Genomic DNA, 18,997 nt, shown 5'->3' on the forward strand with positions numbered 1-18,997 from the left:
CCTATAAAGAGTAATTTTTTTCTTTACCATTTTACCCTCAAAAAGTATGAAAACTAAATATGAAAACTCTTTTTAAGGAGTAAGAAAAAAAAAGTGATCTGTGTGATGATGAACTTCAGCTGTTTCCTCCTAATACAGTTTCCAATTGTGATGGTGTTCAGACAGCACAAACCATTTTCTAGCAGTAAAAGCATTTGGCTGATCAAGTTGCTGCAATTCAGAATTTTGCACTCAGTTTCAATTGTGGAGTCTGCAATATATGCCACAGTTAAGTTCCTTTTAAAAGAAGGATAACAGACTCAATTCCTCTTACTTCTTGCACATGATCTCAGAATATCCAGCAAAACTACATGGAAGTTTGATGCCTGCATAACTAGCTTCTGGCCTTAAAGCAACTCTTCCCCATTTCTTGGCATACAACTTGCTGGCTGACATAGCTGCCTTATACTTCAACTCTGCCCTGGGAGATAACATGGAATCTTACTGCTTGGAAGGGCCTCCCTAAAAAGGCAAGCAGAAAGTAAAATCTTTTAGAAAAGGTGCAGAAAATTGCATTATGTTTTTGCCATTTTGGCTCCAGCATCACAAAAGAATAGCTAGTGCACCAGAAATTTCCTGGATCTAGAACTGTAGAGAAAAGTCTTCCCATCTCATGAAAATTCAAAGCTTCCAGATGCTTTACTATTTCCTATCTGAATAAATCAGTGAACACTACAAAAATACAGTGCACACAGGCATGTACTAGTTCTTCCCTTGGCATTCTCTCACATTCCAGCTGAGCATCCTGGACACTTGAAGTCTGAGGTAAGTTGTTCTCAAACTTCTCACTGTAGCCTTTTTATCTTCTATGAATAGAAAATCTTCATTTGAAGAACCTGTACCTGGGCAGAACGTCAACTACTAACCAGCCTTATGAAACAGCTGGGTTTGGAGAAATCATCATCTCAAGTGAAACTCATTCTGTTTTACAAATCCAAAATACTTTCCCCAACTACAGGAGGAATAATTCCCAGTCTTCTATATTAATGTGTACAAGTAAAAGGAGTGTGTACAAAATATTTTTATTTAAAACTTTCCTTAACATTGTAGGACAAACTGGCAACATGGCCTCAATCCAGTCTGTAAAAAAAGGTGAAAGAACTTCCAATGTGACAGCTAAACTTGCACTCAACATAAAGTGCAGTAGGAGTGACAGAAAAAGTGACAGACAAATTAAAGAGCTACCTCTGTTTTAGCAATTTTTTTGTGACAGCATTTTAAAAGTTTGCTGGGCAATTACTCTAAAATGACAGTGTACTGCTGAGTGGGTAGTACACTGAGTACATAAAAGAACTTGTCAATAGCTTCCAAACTCACAGGAGCTTTAGTATACATCATTACATCATTAAAATATTAATTTATATCTGCTTTTACAGATGTGAAATTGGTGCTGCACCTATTTTGCTAATTAACTCTGACACTTATGCTCTTGCATAAAGGTTAAATACTTCAGAGATGGTTCATTTCTACATGCTAGTTACTAGCCTGTGGACTGTGTCAACCTGCTTGTAATATCAGAACCAAAAGACTAAGTACCCAAATACAGCAAACAGTCAGTTTGCACTTTTGCATGTAATTTTTCTTCCTCAGTTTTTTTTCAGCTAAGTCCAGCCTTTGGGGGGCTGTAATTTTTTTTTTCCATGCAGCATTTTAAAGGCATGTTCATTTTATTGCAGCAGAAATTATGTGAAGTATGAGTGGAGATTTTTTTTCAAAAGAAAATGGCTTGCCTACAAGCACATACAAATATGGTCATGTAACAGAAAATAACTAATAGTACTTCAGAAATATTTTACATCTGCTTTATATTACATACCTTCTCTGTGCTTCTTTGGTACATATTTGCTCAATATTAATAATGGACCACTTTAGCAGTTTAAAGATCCTCTGCATATTTCAGTAAAAATGGAATAGGTTTTCTTTTCCTCACACATATCAGAGGTTTTCCAATCACTTTAAAGAAGTACTTCCCTAATCTTCCCAGACAAAGTGACTAGTTACATTTTTCATCACATTACTCAGGCTGATGAGGTGTTAGAATAAGATGATCCAAACTTAGTTTAGATCAGAATTATTCAAGTGATTCTAATGCCTTTAGTAAAAAATATTAATCCTGGACAAACTCTGCTCATGGACAGTCAAGGCACAGATAAATAGGGCTTTTCACTTCCATTGTACAAGTTTAAATCTATTCTACTTTAGTATTGTCCAGAAATTATCAGGTGTAAGCTGGCCTGAGTTAAGTTCCCTGTAGGAAACCAGTATTAAAACAGGTGGAGATATACAATACTACAGTATTTTGTTATATACTGAAAGGACTTATGAGCCATCCAGGACTCTGTTCTAGCTCATCAATACTTTTAATGTTAGTGTGTAAATGTGGGGGGAAAGGTACATGCTATCCAAGAGGATCTCCTATCAATCACCTCAGATATCTCACTGTGTGCTCTTTCCCCAGCCCTTCCTACGGATTTGTACTTGGTGTCAATCTCATGGCACAGGTTTGCGTGCTTGACTTTGCATGCTGCTGCTACAGAACAGAGCCAGTGTGACAGCCTAGTACCACTGACATGAATTTTCAGAAATTCTTAAACATTTCTAGTTTTAAAAAGCAACATATTGGGATGGTACTGATAGAGTTAAAGTCAGTTCAATGTTTTCTGAAATTAAAGTGCTTTTTAAGCAACATAATACAAACCATCACTGTAATTAAAGATAGGCTATAGCTGGAGTAAGCACATGCTTCCCAATAGTACTTGCTCAAACCTACACTCAGATCATTTTCTTCATTCATACAGAAACCGTGGGAAGATGTTTCCAGTGAAACCATACCCAGCCCTGTAGGTGAAGTGTACTCTGGAACTCTGGTGCATTGGCTGCAATGTGTCTAAAGTCCTGTAGCTATCGATCTCAATCCCTGCCCTCTAAAGACATAGTTTAAAGACATTGCACTGCTGAAGAGTAGTTCACAAACTCTCATGCACTATTCACAAAATGTATGAAATTTTGCACCTTAAGATTCTATTTCACTTCAAACCCCAGTTCTGTTCAAATACTGCAGTATCTAGATTCATGCCAGTAAGTGTAGCACTACCACACAATAATACAAGTCCAGCTCTCCATTAGATCCTGCAAACCAATATGCAGGAGGTGTGGTATTGTGTTAAAATAGTAACCTTAATCTTAAAATATTTATTTAAAACTGACTTCCAAATTCTGGAAGATTGAGCCTCATAAGGTTATTGGGTTATCATTAGGTTTTGACCAGCAGTTATATGCATAGTTCAAACACACTTCTAAACATCTGTACCCTATTCAAGCATTGAAAGTCATCCTCATTAATTTTGTAATAAAATGACCAAAAATCACAATATAGAAAGGAAATACCATGTTATAAAATACTTTTAAAAATGATAGAATGGGTATAAAATAATTCCCAGTGGTGCATATCACATAAAATGTGTATTTTGAATATTTGTATCATCTCTCCAATCACACTCATAGGAAGCAAAATAATGCAAAAGCAGCAGTACAGAATTTAGTTAATATTGACATTAAACTGTGTATCAACAACTCCAGGTGTTATGAAGTAAACTTAAATCTACATCACTAAGGAAATTCAGCAGTTTTAATAAAACAGTTTTCCTCTTATAAATGTGGCAAAACTTGCAATACACATTTCTCTCACTGAATTAACTTCTCCCTAATTACAATAGTCCAACCAGACTTAGTAACACAAGAGTTCAAGCTGCATTCAGACAGAACTCCCATCAAAATAAATGGGAATCTCTCCTACAGCTCTGTTTCTGAAAATGCATACACATGTGGATATTGAAGGCCACAGGCCTGCATGTTTAAAATTAATCCCACATAAATGTGTGGGCTCAAAGCCTAAAGAGGGAGTACAGAACTGAGCCTTACAGGAACAATGGCTCAGAGATTCCAGAAGGAACTCCGTAAAAAACTTATATTAAGAGTGCAATGCTTAACTCTCCTTTGAAAAATCTCTTCATTTACCTCAGCTATTTCCTGAGTAGCTCCAGCCTTCTGTGTGCCAGGAAAAAAAGAGAAAAGATATCCTCATTGCCTTAGCTATTCATGCACTAGGATTCATGCACTATATGAATAGTTTCGATCCAGATCAAGTTCTACACTTTATCAAATGGCAAAAATATCTAAATATGATAATGCTAGACCTGTATTCCTTAGTGCTTTAGTCAATGGGGACATATTTGTAACAGTAAGACACTGTCACTTCAGAGGGAAAAGATCATTTTGTGACAGATAAATTATTGCTATATCTCATTAGGAATGTTACATTCCTGTGCTAAGATATATCAATTGCAAAGTGGTAATCATCATAATAGCATCAAGATGTTGCTATATATAATCTAGAAATCAGAAGAATGTGTTCCCCTTGGGCCTGCACTGAAATTTCAGTGCAATTATCAATACTTTACAATTAATTTCTGCTGACTTTTCTCCTATAAATCAATGGTGCACATAAATACCAAACAACCAAGGCATTCCTTAAGATGGGCAGCTCCCAAGCTTATGAATGGCAGCTATTTCTCTAGTTCACAAATAGCTGTATCAGTGTCATCTATTCAGCAAGGACGTCTTAGAAACATCTCTGCACGGTGATAGGGAGCACTGATAGTCCCATCTGATCTGAAGTGATCCTGGACATTCCCTGAGAGACTGGTTGCTCTTACATGCAATTCTCTGTCCATAAGTTCTACTGTACCAATCCGGTGGGATTGGCTGTATCCATACTGACTAAAATAGAAATTTGAGACCTCAGATTTAGATCAGAAATACTGACAACCTTTCCTCCTGTGACACAGCTAAAATAAGCCACAAGAAATATTTCTAGTATCAGGCATTTCAAATGGAACTAAAATTTCCTGCAAGAAGGAAGTCAGTCCTTTCACCTTGATTTACTGCATTGACAAAGGAACCCCTCCTGACTTACATTAGAGCATGTGAATCAAAAATTGCTATTAGATATGTCAAAATGTTACCTGATAAATTTTTTAGAATCAGAGATTACACCACAAATATTTTTAATGAAACCTAAAAACAGACAAGTGAATTTAAGTCTTTAATTCATTAAGAGCTAAACTTTCTAGGCTGAGGGACATACGTCACTTCTGGGGAACTCCTAACAAATCTAGATTTTTCACCATGATAGGAAAATGTGACCAGAGTAATAATACATGGTGTTATATACTGCTACACAACTTAGAAAAATTACATCTGTTACTGGATAGATGTGGAAAGAGTCTGCATTAGAAAACTTCCTGCTGGGTCTCAAACATACATTAGAATTGGTTTGTTTTCAGCACAAGAAAAATTGCCATTGTCATATACCAAAGCAAGTATAAATTGTTTTATTATAAACTCCCTGTTGGTCCCTGTTTAACTGAGAAATCATTCAATCTAAATTTATCTTTTCTCTGTGGCAATGCCATGTGTTGATATCACCAAATTCTGCCTCAATAAGACCAGTATTTCTGTAAAAGACAGACTGCACTCTTGATCTTAAGCAACCTTGCCATACATTAAGTCTTAGTTTGCCCTCATTTCCTTTGATTTGTAATCCAAGGCTCTCAGTTTCAGGAAGAAAAGACCTCATTGTTGTTGTTTCACAAGGCAGTCAGTCTCTACAAACTTCTATCATGCTTGACAATTTGACATTTATGCATATGAAAATATACATTTTAGAAACAGTGAAAATTAATGAAAACTATCCCCTATTTATATGAATTCCTGTAGCATCAATAGAAAGAAATCCTAGTCCAGATTAGTAATGATAGATTTACCTATTCCAGCTATCCTCCATGCACTTCATTTTCATTTGATTTGCAAGAGAACTGACCTGCTTAAATAATGCCACTTAAATGTACACAAAACCAATATGTAGCCTTTTTTGTTTTCCTTTTTCTACATTTTTTGCTCTTCCATCTTAACTTTAGCATCTGATGGCAACAGGGTAAGTGTCAAAGACTCAAAAAGAACAGCGAAGCAACCACTCAGACATCATACAGGCTCCAATTAGCATGAGAAGGTGTTATTGTTGTGTCCAAGAACTCCAGCAAGGAAGGCTTTGTTGACAATGTAATTTTTCACACTTAGTGCCATGAAATGTCAACCTGAAGCAAAATCAAATCCACCACCTCTAATGTCCCAAACAGCTCCATTATACCAACAAGAACAAGCTGAGGAAATAGAATGAATGTAAGTCCCCAGTAAATACTAAAGATTCAAAGTGTTATACTTGAATTTATATGCATTGGAAATATTAGAAGTTTGATTTTCATATGCACACATCTGCCCACATTCAAAAGGGGATAGAATTGTTAAAAAAAAACATTTCCTTTAAATTTTTTTAATTGGCAATTACAAACAAGCAAAGCATCCTTCCTACCCACTAATTTAACCTCTGGGGAATAGCAATATATTTTGCATTTTACCACTCTTCACTGAAAACCTGGAGCAATTTCTATACTTTCTTTAAGAAAGGAGGTTGAAAAACATGATATTACTAGAAATTGTGGGGATCCAATCTTTCCTATCTCCAGCTTCTCCATGTTCTCACTGGCCAAAGCAGCAGCCAGCTCAGTATGACTTGCACAGGCAAGCCAAGCCAAGTCAGGTGGTATGTGCTGTCTCAGAAAAAAGAAGACAGTATTGCTTCTCTAATTATACTAATGAAGGGCATCCTTAAAGCACATAATTCATTCCTCTTTTATAGGGCTTTCTAGAAGAGGATATTTACAGAAGGGCATAGAATGTACAATTTAAAAATAAACTTGTACTGGACACCAATCCTTTCGAATATCTTTTTATAATGTAATTTTTCCAGTTCTTCTTCTGCACTAGGTTTGGGGTTTTGTTTGTTGTGGTTTGTTTTTTTGGTTTTTTGCATATCTGGAGATAGAAGCCACAAGTGGTGAAAAATGATAGTTTACTTCAGATTACTGGGAGATCTTCCAAATTAAGAAGGGACTATGTCAATTTTATTTCTGCAGTATGCAGAAATTGAAGCATTTATTTGGAAAGTGGGTGCTAGACTATGGCTTTGACACAGGTTAAACTGAGTAAGGGTTATTTCCTATGCGAGGAAAGAGAACCTGAGTTTGCCACTGCCCTTCTCCTGCCTTCGTGCTGTTTTCCCATTCAAAGGCACAAGATGGAGAAGCTGGAGAGTTCCTGGAGCACACTGCTGCTCCCCACTGGCAGCTGGTAGTCCCAGCTAGTCCAGCTGGGACTAATTTAAGAAGTCACAGGTGCAGCAATAATCTACCAGCAGGAACTAAGTCGTTGTTGTTACACTTTGGGGTATAGAACTGCAGCTACAGAGTGAGATCTGTCTCAGGTATGAACTTACATCAGGCCTGGTAAGACAGTAAATCTTCAGCAGGGACCTCAGAAGTTGGAGAGGAAGAGAAAATTTAGCTGTACTCTTGAGTTTTGGACATATATAGTATACTGTGTTATTCTGGAGATCCCCTAGTCTAAAATGAGATAAAAATTAACGATATTTGTAAGGAAAAGCAGTGACTTTAGCTGCTACTGGCTTTCTTTCCTGTTGGGAAAAGCAGTTTGTGAAATATCATTAGATAGTTTCTTGTAGCTGCATGATATCTCTTTATTAAAACCCATTGATGTAACTAGGAAGCAAAACTATTGCTAGAGAAAAGAAAGTTATTATCTTCACAAGGGTGTGTTTCAGAAAGTCTTACAATGGGCCAATTAATAATTTGTGGGTTTTCTGTTAATAAAATTACTGTCTCATGATATTCAAGTATAAATTTGACCTTCCTTTGGACAAGCATCTAACAATGAAAAAAGAGATTATTAATTTGAGTATAAGGGCCTTAGAGAAAAAAAAAAAGATTTTTTTATTAGTCCAAGTCAAGAGCAATAGTTATGCATACAAGAAATGCATCCAAAATGTGGTATGCTTAGTGGTAGGATCTCACCCATCCCAGAGCTACCAAAACCCTCTTAATGAAGTATGAATGTATAATTCAGACAGAAAAATGAAGACAGTGTTCACCTCGTGAGAAAAGAAGCACAGAGACCCCATTAAAGGAGATACTAGAGCTGGAGAATGAAAGCTAGGAAATCACTGCAGATAAAATGGGAAATAAAAAGCAGTCACATACATTTGATTTCTGAAAACTTTTGAAAAGGCAGCAGTTGAGAAAAACAAAGTAGAAGAAATCAAAACAAAGCTTATTTTCTGACATTTCCCTACCAAGACCAAAAAAATACAGATTGGTGAAAAAAAGAATTATCTGAGGATTATGTGAACACATCAATTGGCAGGCTGGAGAGCGGGTAACTGAAGGGACTTACAAGGTGAATAACATTCCAAGTGCTGGGAGAAATTACTTGTACATTAATCATTCACCATCTGGGAAAGTATTAGAATGCCTACCCACTCCTCAATGACTACAATTTCTGGGATTTATTGTGGTTGGAATATTATTTAAATTAAAAATATGAACAAGTTAAAATATTTTGTTTCACAATACATTTCATTGCTATCAGTTTTCTACTAACATGAAGTGCTAAACAGAAGAAGTCCTTTCATACCTGACTTGCTGCTTCTATTTAAAAAAATCAGCTAGTCAATCTGTATTTCTATCTGTACACTTTAAGAAACATGTTTTGAATGAAAAAAATACCCTTTTCAAGGCTGCCTTTCTCCCATCTCCAATTTTGTTAATTCTAGCTGTTTGTTGCAGCACAGCTGTAGTGCACTACAAGCATGGGGGGAGGGAGGGGAAGGGAGGGCTTTGGGAAGGGCATCTGGTTCAAGGTTAAGATGAGATAAAGCCATAACTTGCTTTAGACTTATCTATGTCTCATCTCAGCTGTGTGATATGACCCTCTCTTCTTGCTGAGCTGCACTATCTCATGTTGATACTGTGTATCAGCTGACAGAAATCCAGAGCTTTATTCTTGCCACTGTGATTTCAAAAGATGGCTACAATGAAGTATGGACAAGTATTTAGCAGACTGAAGGAAAACTGGGAAATAAGTTTTATAGTAATGTGTTTCACAACCATTAGTCAGCTAAACCTGCATCTTGTAATAAAATATTTACAATTATTGTCAGTAAAATTAAGGCTTCATTAATTTCCAGTTCATTCTTAACTGTGTCTTGCTATTTTTATGTTAATACAGACTACTTTAAATATACTTAGCTCTTTGAAGTGCCCAATGGAACATTTTCAAAAGTAACTAATTTGAGAAACAACAGGAGCATAAGTTAAGTTAGGAATAAGCTGCAGCAGAAAACTACTTAATGGTGTTTATTTTAGGGAGCCAAACACTGTCTTAAGCACAGGAAATGGCTATAAAATGCAGAGCAGGTTTTGAGAAGATTTCAGCTGAATTCTAGATTAGTACCCAAGCCAGCAAATATCAAGAGGCTTTCAAAGGTTTTGGCTTTGGCCCACTTCAGTGCAAAAGCCATTATGTTGATTCTAGAATACTTTTGTCTTCCTGCATTACAGAAGCAGCTAACAGTTCTCTACCATTAAAGACTGGTCAGAGCTATAAGCTTCAGCTGGAGTGAGTCCAGAGATGCTTACATCTGGTTTTATGCTTCAGTGACCACTGAGTCTCAGTAAAGTAAGTTAATAGCTTGGATTTTGATCCTGTTTTGCTCTTGTGCCATAACAATTAAAAGAAAAGAGTTGTCTTCTGTCTCCCACCAACCATTCTAAAATGTCTTCTTAAAAGAACATGTGTCTATTTATGAGAACAGCTTCAAATAATTTAAATCTTATGTTCAGAACAAAGGACACTGCATTTACTAGTAAATTCCACTTATTTGTTTCTGCAGCATCCATACCTGACATGCTTTGTCAGAGATTCTGATTTGTAAATCTTAAATTTGTAGCAGATAACCACGGGCTCAGAAATACCATAGCTGTAAAATATTTGCTTCTGATTTGTTTTATTCAATTTCTATTATTAAACCTTATTAAAGAACAACTGGACATTCATTACAAATCTTATTCAATATGCAAAATGTATAGGTTTGGTTACTCCACTATGTTTTTGATAGCAAAAATAAATTTTCCTAAAACAAAACTGAAAATCATTTATGGACTATCCCCTGCTCTGTTTTCCATTCAGCATCTAAATATTCAAGGCAAACCAAAGCTTAACTCCGCATATTATGAAAACTACCATTTAAAATTGATTTATGTTTAAAATTACCTATAAAACTTTTCTTCTAAACCTCAGTTGAGGTATCAGTTGTTTAAATATATTCATCACATTTAGCAGAATCCTATCATCTCTCCTCTTCTTATTTAATTAAGAATTACTTTTGCCTGCCACAGGAGAATCAGAAGAGCTTTCTTTTGAGTTATTCAGAGAGTGGTAAAATAACACATGCAGATACAGCAGCTGACAACATAAGCAGGGTCAGTATTAGGACAAACTGGCCAAAAAGAGCAGCTTTTGGCATAATTTTAATCAGTCCTTGGGTACATGAAATGTCATGGAGTTTCATATGAAATGAAATTATCCCTTTCTCTTAGCTTATTTTTGTTCCAACTAATCCTCTAACTCTTTATTAAACATTATCTTTACCATCTGCTCTGGGTGAATGTTCAACACCTTGCAGAAGAACTCTGGGCTGATTGGTTTTTATGGGCAACATGATCTGAGTTTTATGCACATACTTAGGATTATGTCAAGGACAAAGAGGATGAATAATCCATTAACTATAATAAGCAGGAGCCCATATCAGTGAAGCTCAAACATGTGTTATGTTTCAAAAGGAAAAGATGAATTAGAGATATGTGGATCATAAAACACACACAACCCAGGACCCTCTCTATACAAGAACATAATTTCCATACATACATACTCCACTAAACAGCATTCCTGAAAGTGATGTTTCACTCTTGATGAATCAGATTTTATAGTGCTGAAATGGAATTTCCAGGCCTACAACATACAAAGAAATAGCTCTGCTGAACTGGGCATTTCCTCTAAGGTAGAACAGATGGTAGCAAAATATCTGCCCCATGCATAGGTCTTTCAACCACATCTAGATGGTCAATAATAGAACTTCACTCTATTTTCATAATTTCAGTAAGCCTCTTAAATAAATAAATCGAGGAAGTGCTGCTGTTTAAAGTCACAATTTAAAAATTTACACTTAAAAAAGTAATTGTCAAAAGTTAGTCAAATGTTGCTATCAAATAGATCCAGTTTTTGCTTCTACTCTTTGATTACCACAAACACTAAAATAACATTACCACTATTAATTATGATATTTAGGGTAATGTGTATCAGCCCACCAAGACTGCATTTGCCACAAAACACATAATTGTAGGAATTTGGTTCCTTGCTTGCCAAAGGTCCTGTAATTACTCACCTTTTTCACCTTTCCACATCTTCTGCAATAATTTGTCTTCTTCTGGCTAACCTTCAGACCAAAGTATTTACCTTTTCTTCCACTATAAAGGTTTATGATCCCAAAATGAACAGTTATGATGGTATTTGATAACAGTATATTATCAACAGAAAATATCTGGACAATAAGTCTTTACTCATCTCCATTGATGCAGAAGGTTTGCACCATATATCCTTGCAGTATGCTCTAAGACCTAATGACTGACTACTCTTCTAAACAATTTCAGTAACTTGTTGAGAATTACTTGACTCACAGTAAGCAGTATTCTTCACTGCTGTTTCATTCCATACATGAAGGGAAGGATCAAGGTTCTCCACTGATATAAGTTGTATGAATTCTCTTGATTTCAATAGAACTGTGTCGATTTGAATCAATGGTGTGATCTATACACTTTTAAAATCAGTGAAACTGTAAGGACTCTGAGAGAAATAGTAATTACTAGCTACTGGATATGCTGCTAAAGACTATGAGACTTGTCCAGCAGAGAGCTTTGACTGGCAACAAAAGGCTGCATTAAATCCCAGTATTCATGCACATGCTTTGGCAGACCAGGGACCTTGATTTCTTTACCTGTTCCTGTAGTACACACTAGGGGCAAAACAGGCTTAGAAGCAAATCACAGAAACCATCCTCCATGAACCATGCTCCAGACCACTGCCCTCACAGCTCACTGGATTAAAGGGAGATCAGATTAGACCCGAGATCATTTACTGTATGGGGACCTGCTCAAGTTGCTTACCCTAATCTAAATCTCAAGTGTGCTAAGAACAGATGAAAAGCTACACAATAATTGCATAGCTCAGGTGCTTGGTAAACTTACTTTCCTATACTTCCAGACTAGCGACCAGCTTAGAAACAAAACCTAGTAATAAATCAAAAGTAATACAGCTTAAAGAGCCCAAAATAGCATTACACTAAGCTACAAACAATAACTTAGTATCTTCTCTCCAATTCCTGCAGCCACGTGCAGCGTTCAGTGATAGGTGGGCAAGGAAGGATCCAGTATGTTTATGTCACAGCATTTCCCATGTAAAGAATTAGCTGCTTAACACACACCCAAGAGTTCTTCCTAGACTAACAAGTCTTTGTGAATCTCCCAGTTCAGAATACAAACTTCATTACTAAATGAAAGAATAGGGATGCATAATATTCAGAGTAAATTGATACATAATATTCAGTGTAAATTTCATTTAAGATAGGATATTACTATTCTTAAATAGACAGAAAAATGGGTTCCAAACACTCAAGTGTAGTCAGAGGTCTGGGCCGCTCAGCAGAAGACATCCCTATCAACTCCCATCCTAAACACTGAATTTCAGAGACACTTCAAAAGTACATAAAGGAGTTACTTTTTTACTGTTAATGCTTTCATTAAACCTCTTTTTATAAAAGTAAATTAAAGTTATTTTCCAGTGCAAATTGTGAATTCAATGGGAATTTTAAAATAAAAGATAAATGTACTGTTCATTCTTTTCTAGAAAGTCTCTCCCCTCCCTAAATCTTATTACATACATACATGCATGATTTAGATGAGGTAGAATGACAGTGAGAGATGAAGAAAAATCTTCTCTAAAATAACACCTTTGAAATTATAAAAAGAGGAAAGCAAAAGAGTTATGTATAGTGTTAAAGGGTAATAAAGATTTTATATATATCTTAACTGTTAGCACAAGTAATACACAAAATGGATTTGTTTTAGGTTACCAGCTTTTATCCAGATTATCCAGACTATCAGCATCTGGTTTAAGTCCCCAGTGTAACCATCTGTAGTAATGTCACATGAAGGATTAGCCTTATCTGACATTTGTAATGAATATATGGATGGAAGAAGAGGAAGGAGTGTGACATAGAGTACAATTGTTAAACCTTAAAATCAGGTGAAACCACATCTTTATTTGCTAATTCTAACCACGGGGTTTTTTCCTTTTCAAATGTTAGCATATGCATTGAAAAATGACACATCCTCATTGATTTTTCAAAGAAAAGCAGGCAAACTGAGAAAAAATATTTTTGTATTTGACCTTTTAAACATAATTAGAACATTAAATAAAAATAAAGCCTACTTCACCATGTTCAGTTATGACAGATGGGCATGATCACAAAAACATCAAAGGTAGGCTTATCCTAATCCTGTAAAGTGGTAAGTGCCTCCTGAAAGGTCCTGAGTGCCTTCTAATCCTACTGAGGATAGGCTGCAAGTGCAATGAGAGGTAATGGGAGCAAGTAACAGAGGTAATAGTGAGCTTTCCTGGCCACACGACCAACAGTCTGTATTAAAAAGATATGATACCTTAGGAAATAACCTTATTTATCTAAACACAGAAATCAAAAAGTGGGAGGATGTGTGTTTATTCTCCACTCTCTGTAAGTTAGTCCCATATCATGCAGCCTGAATTCAGAAAACCTGGCTTCTCTTCCAGGCTTTGTTATTTGCATAAAATTGCACAGTGTCCTAGGTCAATATATTTACCCCTTAGCATCAGTGTCTTCTTTCCATAAATGGTGAAACTGAAGTGACCTCTTCTCAACAGATCATGAAGTTGTGCAAAATTGACAATACATAAGAATCAATGACCATAATTAGTTTTAATGCATCAGAATGTATGATGAAAAAGCTGGGGTCTAAAGCAGAAAGAAAAACTCAAATCCTACAAAATGTTTTGATTTGAGGGTTTCCCCTTTGGGTGCAATCAAATATTTGGGACAGGGAAAAGGAGAATAAAGGATTCTATCAACTTAAGGCAGTTACCACCAACTTTGGAAGAAAAGCTGAATTGGAATGACTGCTGATCAAGTTCAACAAGAGTATTTTTATTCAAAAATGGCCAGGTGAAAGGTCTCAGTGAAGATCAAGCTCTCTGGCTAGGTGATATAAGAACACAGTACTGCAGTGTAGCAGAGTACAGAGTGTAGCAGCTAACAAACAAGGTATATTGTGACAATGCCAACCACTCCTCCCCAGTTTAAAATAAGCTTGCTAAGTCCCACTGCAAAAGTACCTTGTGCAAAGTCACAGATGATATCTAGTGCAGCCTGAGAACTAAGCCTCAGCCAGTTTTATCTCATCACAGTGAAACTTTAGAATGTTCCCACTGGTCATACAAGACATGGATATCTTATTTCCTTTGGTGAAATGGACATAATTAATAGCTGATATTAAAGAAAGGCTTCTTCATATGTGTATTATTAGATGTCACATGTCCATGAAGCTCAAGCTTGGAGTTCTTTTCAAGTATCCAGATACCTGTTACCAGGCAGAGTGTCAAATGCCTACATTTTATAAATTTGCATGAGACATTTTTATAGCACATGCTGTATTGGCACCAATTGCCCCAATACTGCATGCAATTACTTTGTTGTTGCAGTTGTTGCTGAGGGCCAAGCTCTAACAAATTAAATTTAGAGAAGGGAAATAGGCTTATATGCAAATGGAATTAAATGCTGACACAAGGATAAAACAGCCCTGGATTTAGACAGGGCTCTCCCCCCGACTTTTTACCAATCATTAGATTTAAATTGAACAGACAGATTCATCTTTGATTTAACTCCACTGTAATCAATGGAACTGCAGCAGGGATGAACCCGAAGCAATATGTTTTTGACAGGTTTTATGCAGTGGCTATCCAGAATGAAGTAGATGAAACAGATTTTTTTTTTTTTTTTTGCTTATAATTTATGAAATTATTTCACGATCCCCAAATCCCTACATCAAGGAAATTAGTTGGTGCATAAAAATGGATAAAGTAGGCAGTTGCATGCCAAATACCAACTGCTGACCACAGGCTCTGTACCCAAATACGCAAAGCCAAAATATTTATCTGACTTACCTGTGATCCAGAACAAGCTCCCTAATGGTGTCAGCACAGCCGGATCATTGCACAGTTTCTCCTCAATGTCACTTGAGCTGCATAAAAAGAATGAGTACATTTACTATCTCTATAATATTAGTATCATATATAAATAATGGCTGAACTTAGAAAATTATGGGTTTTGGTGACCTATAGAAGTCCTAGGAGGAATACTGACAGTTGATCTGATCATTGCATTATAGAAAAATGCAATGAGTAAAGTAAACTTTTTGAACTCTTGGTTGCATTTTGTGCCTTTGTTACATGACTGCTCCTAGACATTCCTTTCTCCCTTCTCTGTCTCCACTGGCACATCTTGTGGGAAGAATAAATTGTTTAACAAAATACTTAATAAATTAATGTTAGGACCAAAGGACTCTGACAACAGGCACTGTATATGTAGCTAATGAAAACTAGGGACAATTGCTCATACCAATCTGACAGACTCTGATTTTTTTGGCACCTTTTTTCCAAGCATCAACTCCTCTTCATTCTTCTCTCCCCTCCTAGTTTTCCATTGTTTCTTTTCAGCTGACAGCTCATTGCTTATTCATTTATTCATGGTCTCATTGTTTGGTTTTAAGGATTCTTTATTCAATAATATGTTCAGAGGTACAACAGTTTGTTATTCCACACAGAGATTTCTCTGTACTAAAGCCACTAAATGATACAGAGAACTTCTGTATGGGTGTGTAGCTTTACCCTTCTTCTGTCAGAGTTTCCCCTCCTGCATTGTTTTTTCCTACAAAAGGTTTTAGCTTCTTCTTCACTGTATAGGCACATGTAATGCTATTTTTGGTAACTGCTAATGGTTAACCAACTATGTATGAAGCATAACAGACTTCCTGCTGGCTCCTATGGCATGGTCACCACCAGCCAGAGTTTGCAGATTATCTTCTTGAAATATTAGAGTAGGAGAGTGCTTTTTATTTGGAGGTCCACAATAGGTCACTATGATAAGTGTATTGTTAAAAAGTAAGTCCATACATCAAACATTCATTAACTGCTGAAGTAGAGATATCCTCAGCTGGTGGAGTAGCCTTGGGACTATAGGTACTCTAGGCAAAGACAGCAAAGCAGACCAATTTCAAAAAGCAAAAATATTTCCAAAACCAATTTATTGGTATTATAACCACATTATTACCAATTTATTTCCAAAATACCAATTTCAAAGCAAACTCAATTCAGATCAAACAGCCCTAGAGAAACATGTATTTCCTTTGTATATCTTGTCTTACCTACATAAAAACAAGAGGTGGGAATCTAACAAGGCCTAGCATTGAACTTACATTGAGGGAATTACTGATCTTTGCTTACATTTGCTGTTCTGTAGCAAATCATTAGAGACATAGCAAAACAGTGCTTATCAGTACTATTATACTAAATGGAAGTGCTTGAATCAGGTCGAAAGCACATGCAAACTTGTCCTCCTTTCCTCAAATATATGTATTTCCTCCAAAAGCACAAAGCAGGTATTTGTTACAACCACATTTTGCTCACTAGAGATTTTTGAAAGTATAATCAGAATTACTTTGGCAACATGCAGTCCTGTGAAAATACGTACAGCAGAGAGAACTACAGGGGCATCATGTATTTTAATGCAAAACTAGTTTAAAAAAAAACAACTTATGAAGATAAAAGTCAATAGAAAGTGTGGAAAGCAACTGCTTTTAGATTACACATCCAGCTTTAAAGAGAAGGAAAAGATACTACCTTTACAAGTATGTCACTGTATAACTTATAGGAAAATTAAGATTTTTCATTTCAGCTACTAATAGTTTCCAGAACATAAAGCATAAAAGTCCGAGTACTCCTTTTTTCAAGCAGTAAAGGTCTCATTTTTTACCCTATTCATATTTGTTATCACATTCCAATCATTTGTATTTCATTGATTTCAAAACATAGAAAATGGTCCATCAAAATAATGCTTTTTATAGATGCTACAAACTGTATTACAATCCTTCTACATTTTTCACCACGGAAACTACAGTAATTTTCAAGTAATAAAACTTCATGCTTACTTTCTGGAGTTCTAATTCTAAACATTTCATTCTGTTCAGTTATCTGGTGGTACCAAAGCACTCAACAGCATTCATTCTTCTTATGTGAAAAAAGCAGAGTTAGAGATGGTAACTGGTATTTGCACGAATTCATGAATCTAAGCAAAACTAAGATATTGGATGTCTGTTCATTAAGAAGTCAAATTGGCATTCAACTGTCCCTTTAAATATTTCTAATATTAGTAAGAAAGTTTTCAACTAAAACTTATAAGCATGATTTCTTTCCCTAGTCTTTCAACAGATGAAATTAAAAAAGTATCTTAAGGAAAGACACATGCATCAAATCCAGTATCTGGAAAAAACTTGCTGGATTACTATCAACCTCATAGAGTAATGTTAACTGCTTGCCTTCAAACTTCAAAGTGGTCCGTTAATTTTTAGCTCTTTCTTCAACTCCAGCTTTGAATTTCTTCTTTTTGCCTGCCAAAATACCTGAATAGATCTGTGGTTGCAAGAATATGATTCTCCATGTGTTTCTTGTGTCTGCAAAGAATCGGTTTCAAAATCAGTTAGAGAATTCAGTCTGAAGGGAGGCTGTCCATAAAATCAGTTAATCAATTCGTGAACACACTATAGGGTTTTATGCTGAAATAATCAGAAACTGATTTAGCACTCTTTAAAACGCTTTTGAGCCCCGCGGGTGCCCGGTTGGTGCGCGGGGAGGGCTCTCCCTGCCCCGAGCCGCCGCCGGGCTGTGCGTGCACACCTGCGAGCGCCAGGGCGGCTGCCTCTGCCCGGCCCGGCCAGCGCCAGAGCCGCTCAGCCACAGCTGGGGAAGAGCCGCCTAAACCTCAGCTGGGGAAGAGCTGAGCCGGCCTAAACCGCAGCTGCCAACGGTGCACGGCTACCACACGGACTATCAGGCTCTCGCATCTTCTACTAGGAACACTCCCTCTTCATTTTCCCCAATGCTAGAAGTTTATGAGTCTTTCATCCAAACTAAATGATGTTCCTAAATAAAGTTTTATATACCTCTGGAAAGCTGGATAAGAGTCTCATACAAAACAAAGAAAAATATTCAAAATATGCAACTGTGTAACCATCATAAATATCTAATATGGAATTTAAAAATGGGTTTGTTTTGAGAAACTTCTCCATTCATGGGAAAGCACCTACAACAGAGAGAGAAAGAATAAATGCAGGTAAAAGGAATCAACCAAACAGAATCAGAGAACTTCCAGGGAAAAGCATTTTGCCACCCCTAATATGATTGAATATCCATCTTGCAAATAAGCAGTCCAAACAGGGGGAGGGGTGGGGAAATTAGTAACAATTTCAGATCAAATTGAAATGAATTATTGCATGGCACTGAACTGTGAAACAGGAGAATTTGGATTGTTCTTGCAGAGCTGTGTCTGACTTGTTATGAAATCTCATTTGCTATCCTGTCTCCCTCAGTATCCTCCACTCCCTTTCTCAACTCTGGTGATCTACAGAAGTTACAGACCAGTTCTCACAGGGGACACATCTATATTAAAATCAGAGAAGTGACAGAGTGGGGTGAAGGAAAACATTCCCAGACTAGCTTTACTGTCACTGGCCTGCTCAACAGACTTTAATTGTCCCCATAAGTATCCATTATGTCTTTCAGATCT

The 18,997-nt window shown here is 36.4% G+C and overlaps 1 long non-coding RNA gene across 1 annotated transcript in view; it reads right to left on the minus strand.

Annotated features, from left to right (window-relative positions):
- LOC311156982 overlaps positions 1 to 18,997 on the minus strand; it is a 71,278-nt gene that overhangs the window by 23,296 nt on the left and 28,985 nt on the right. The window contains exon 2 of the long non-coding RNA XR_014616378.1: positions 15,322 to 15,398. This is a non-coding gene — a long non-coding RNA (uncharacterized lncRNA). The remainder of the gene's footprint in view (positions 1 to 15,321; positions 15,399 to 18,997) is intronic.

The sequence above is a fragment of the Fringilla coelebs genome, assembly GCF_963513975.1.
Source record: "Fringilla coelebs genome assembly, chromosome: 9".
In the NCBI taxonomy this organism is placed as follows: domain Eukaryota; kingdom Metazoa; phylum Chordata; class Aves; order Passeriformes; family Fringillidae; genus Fringilla; species Fringilla coelebs.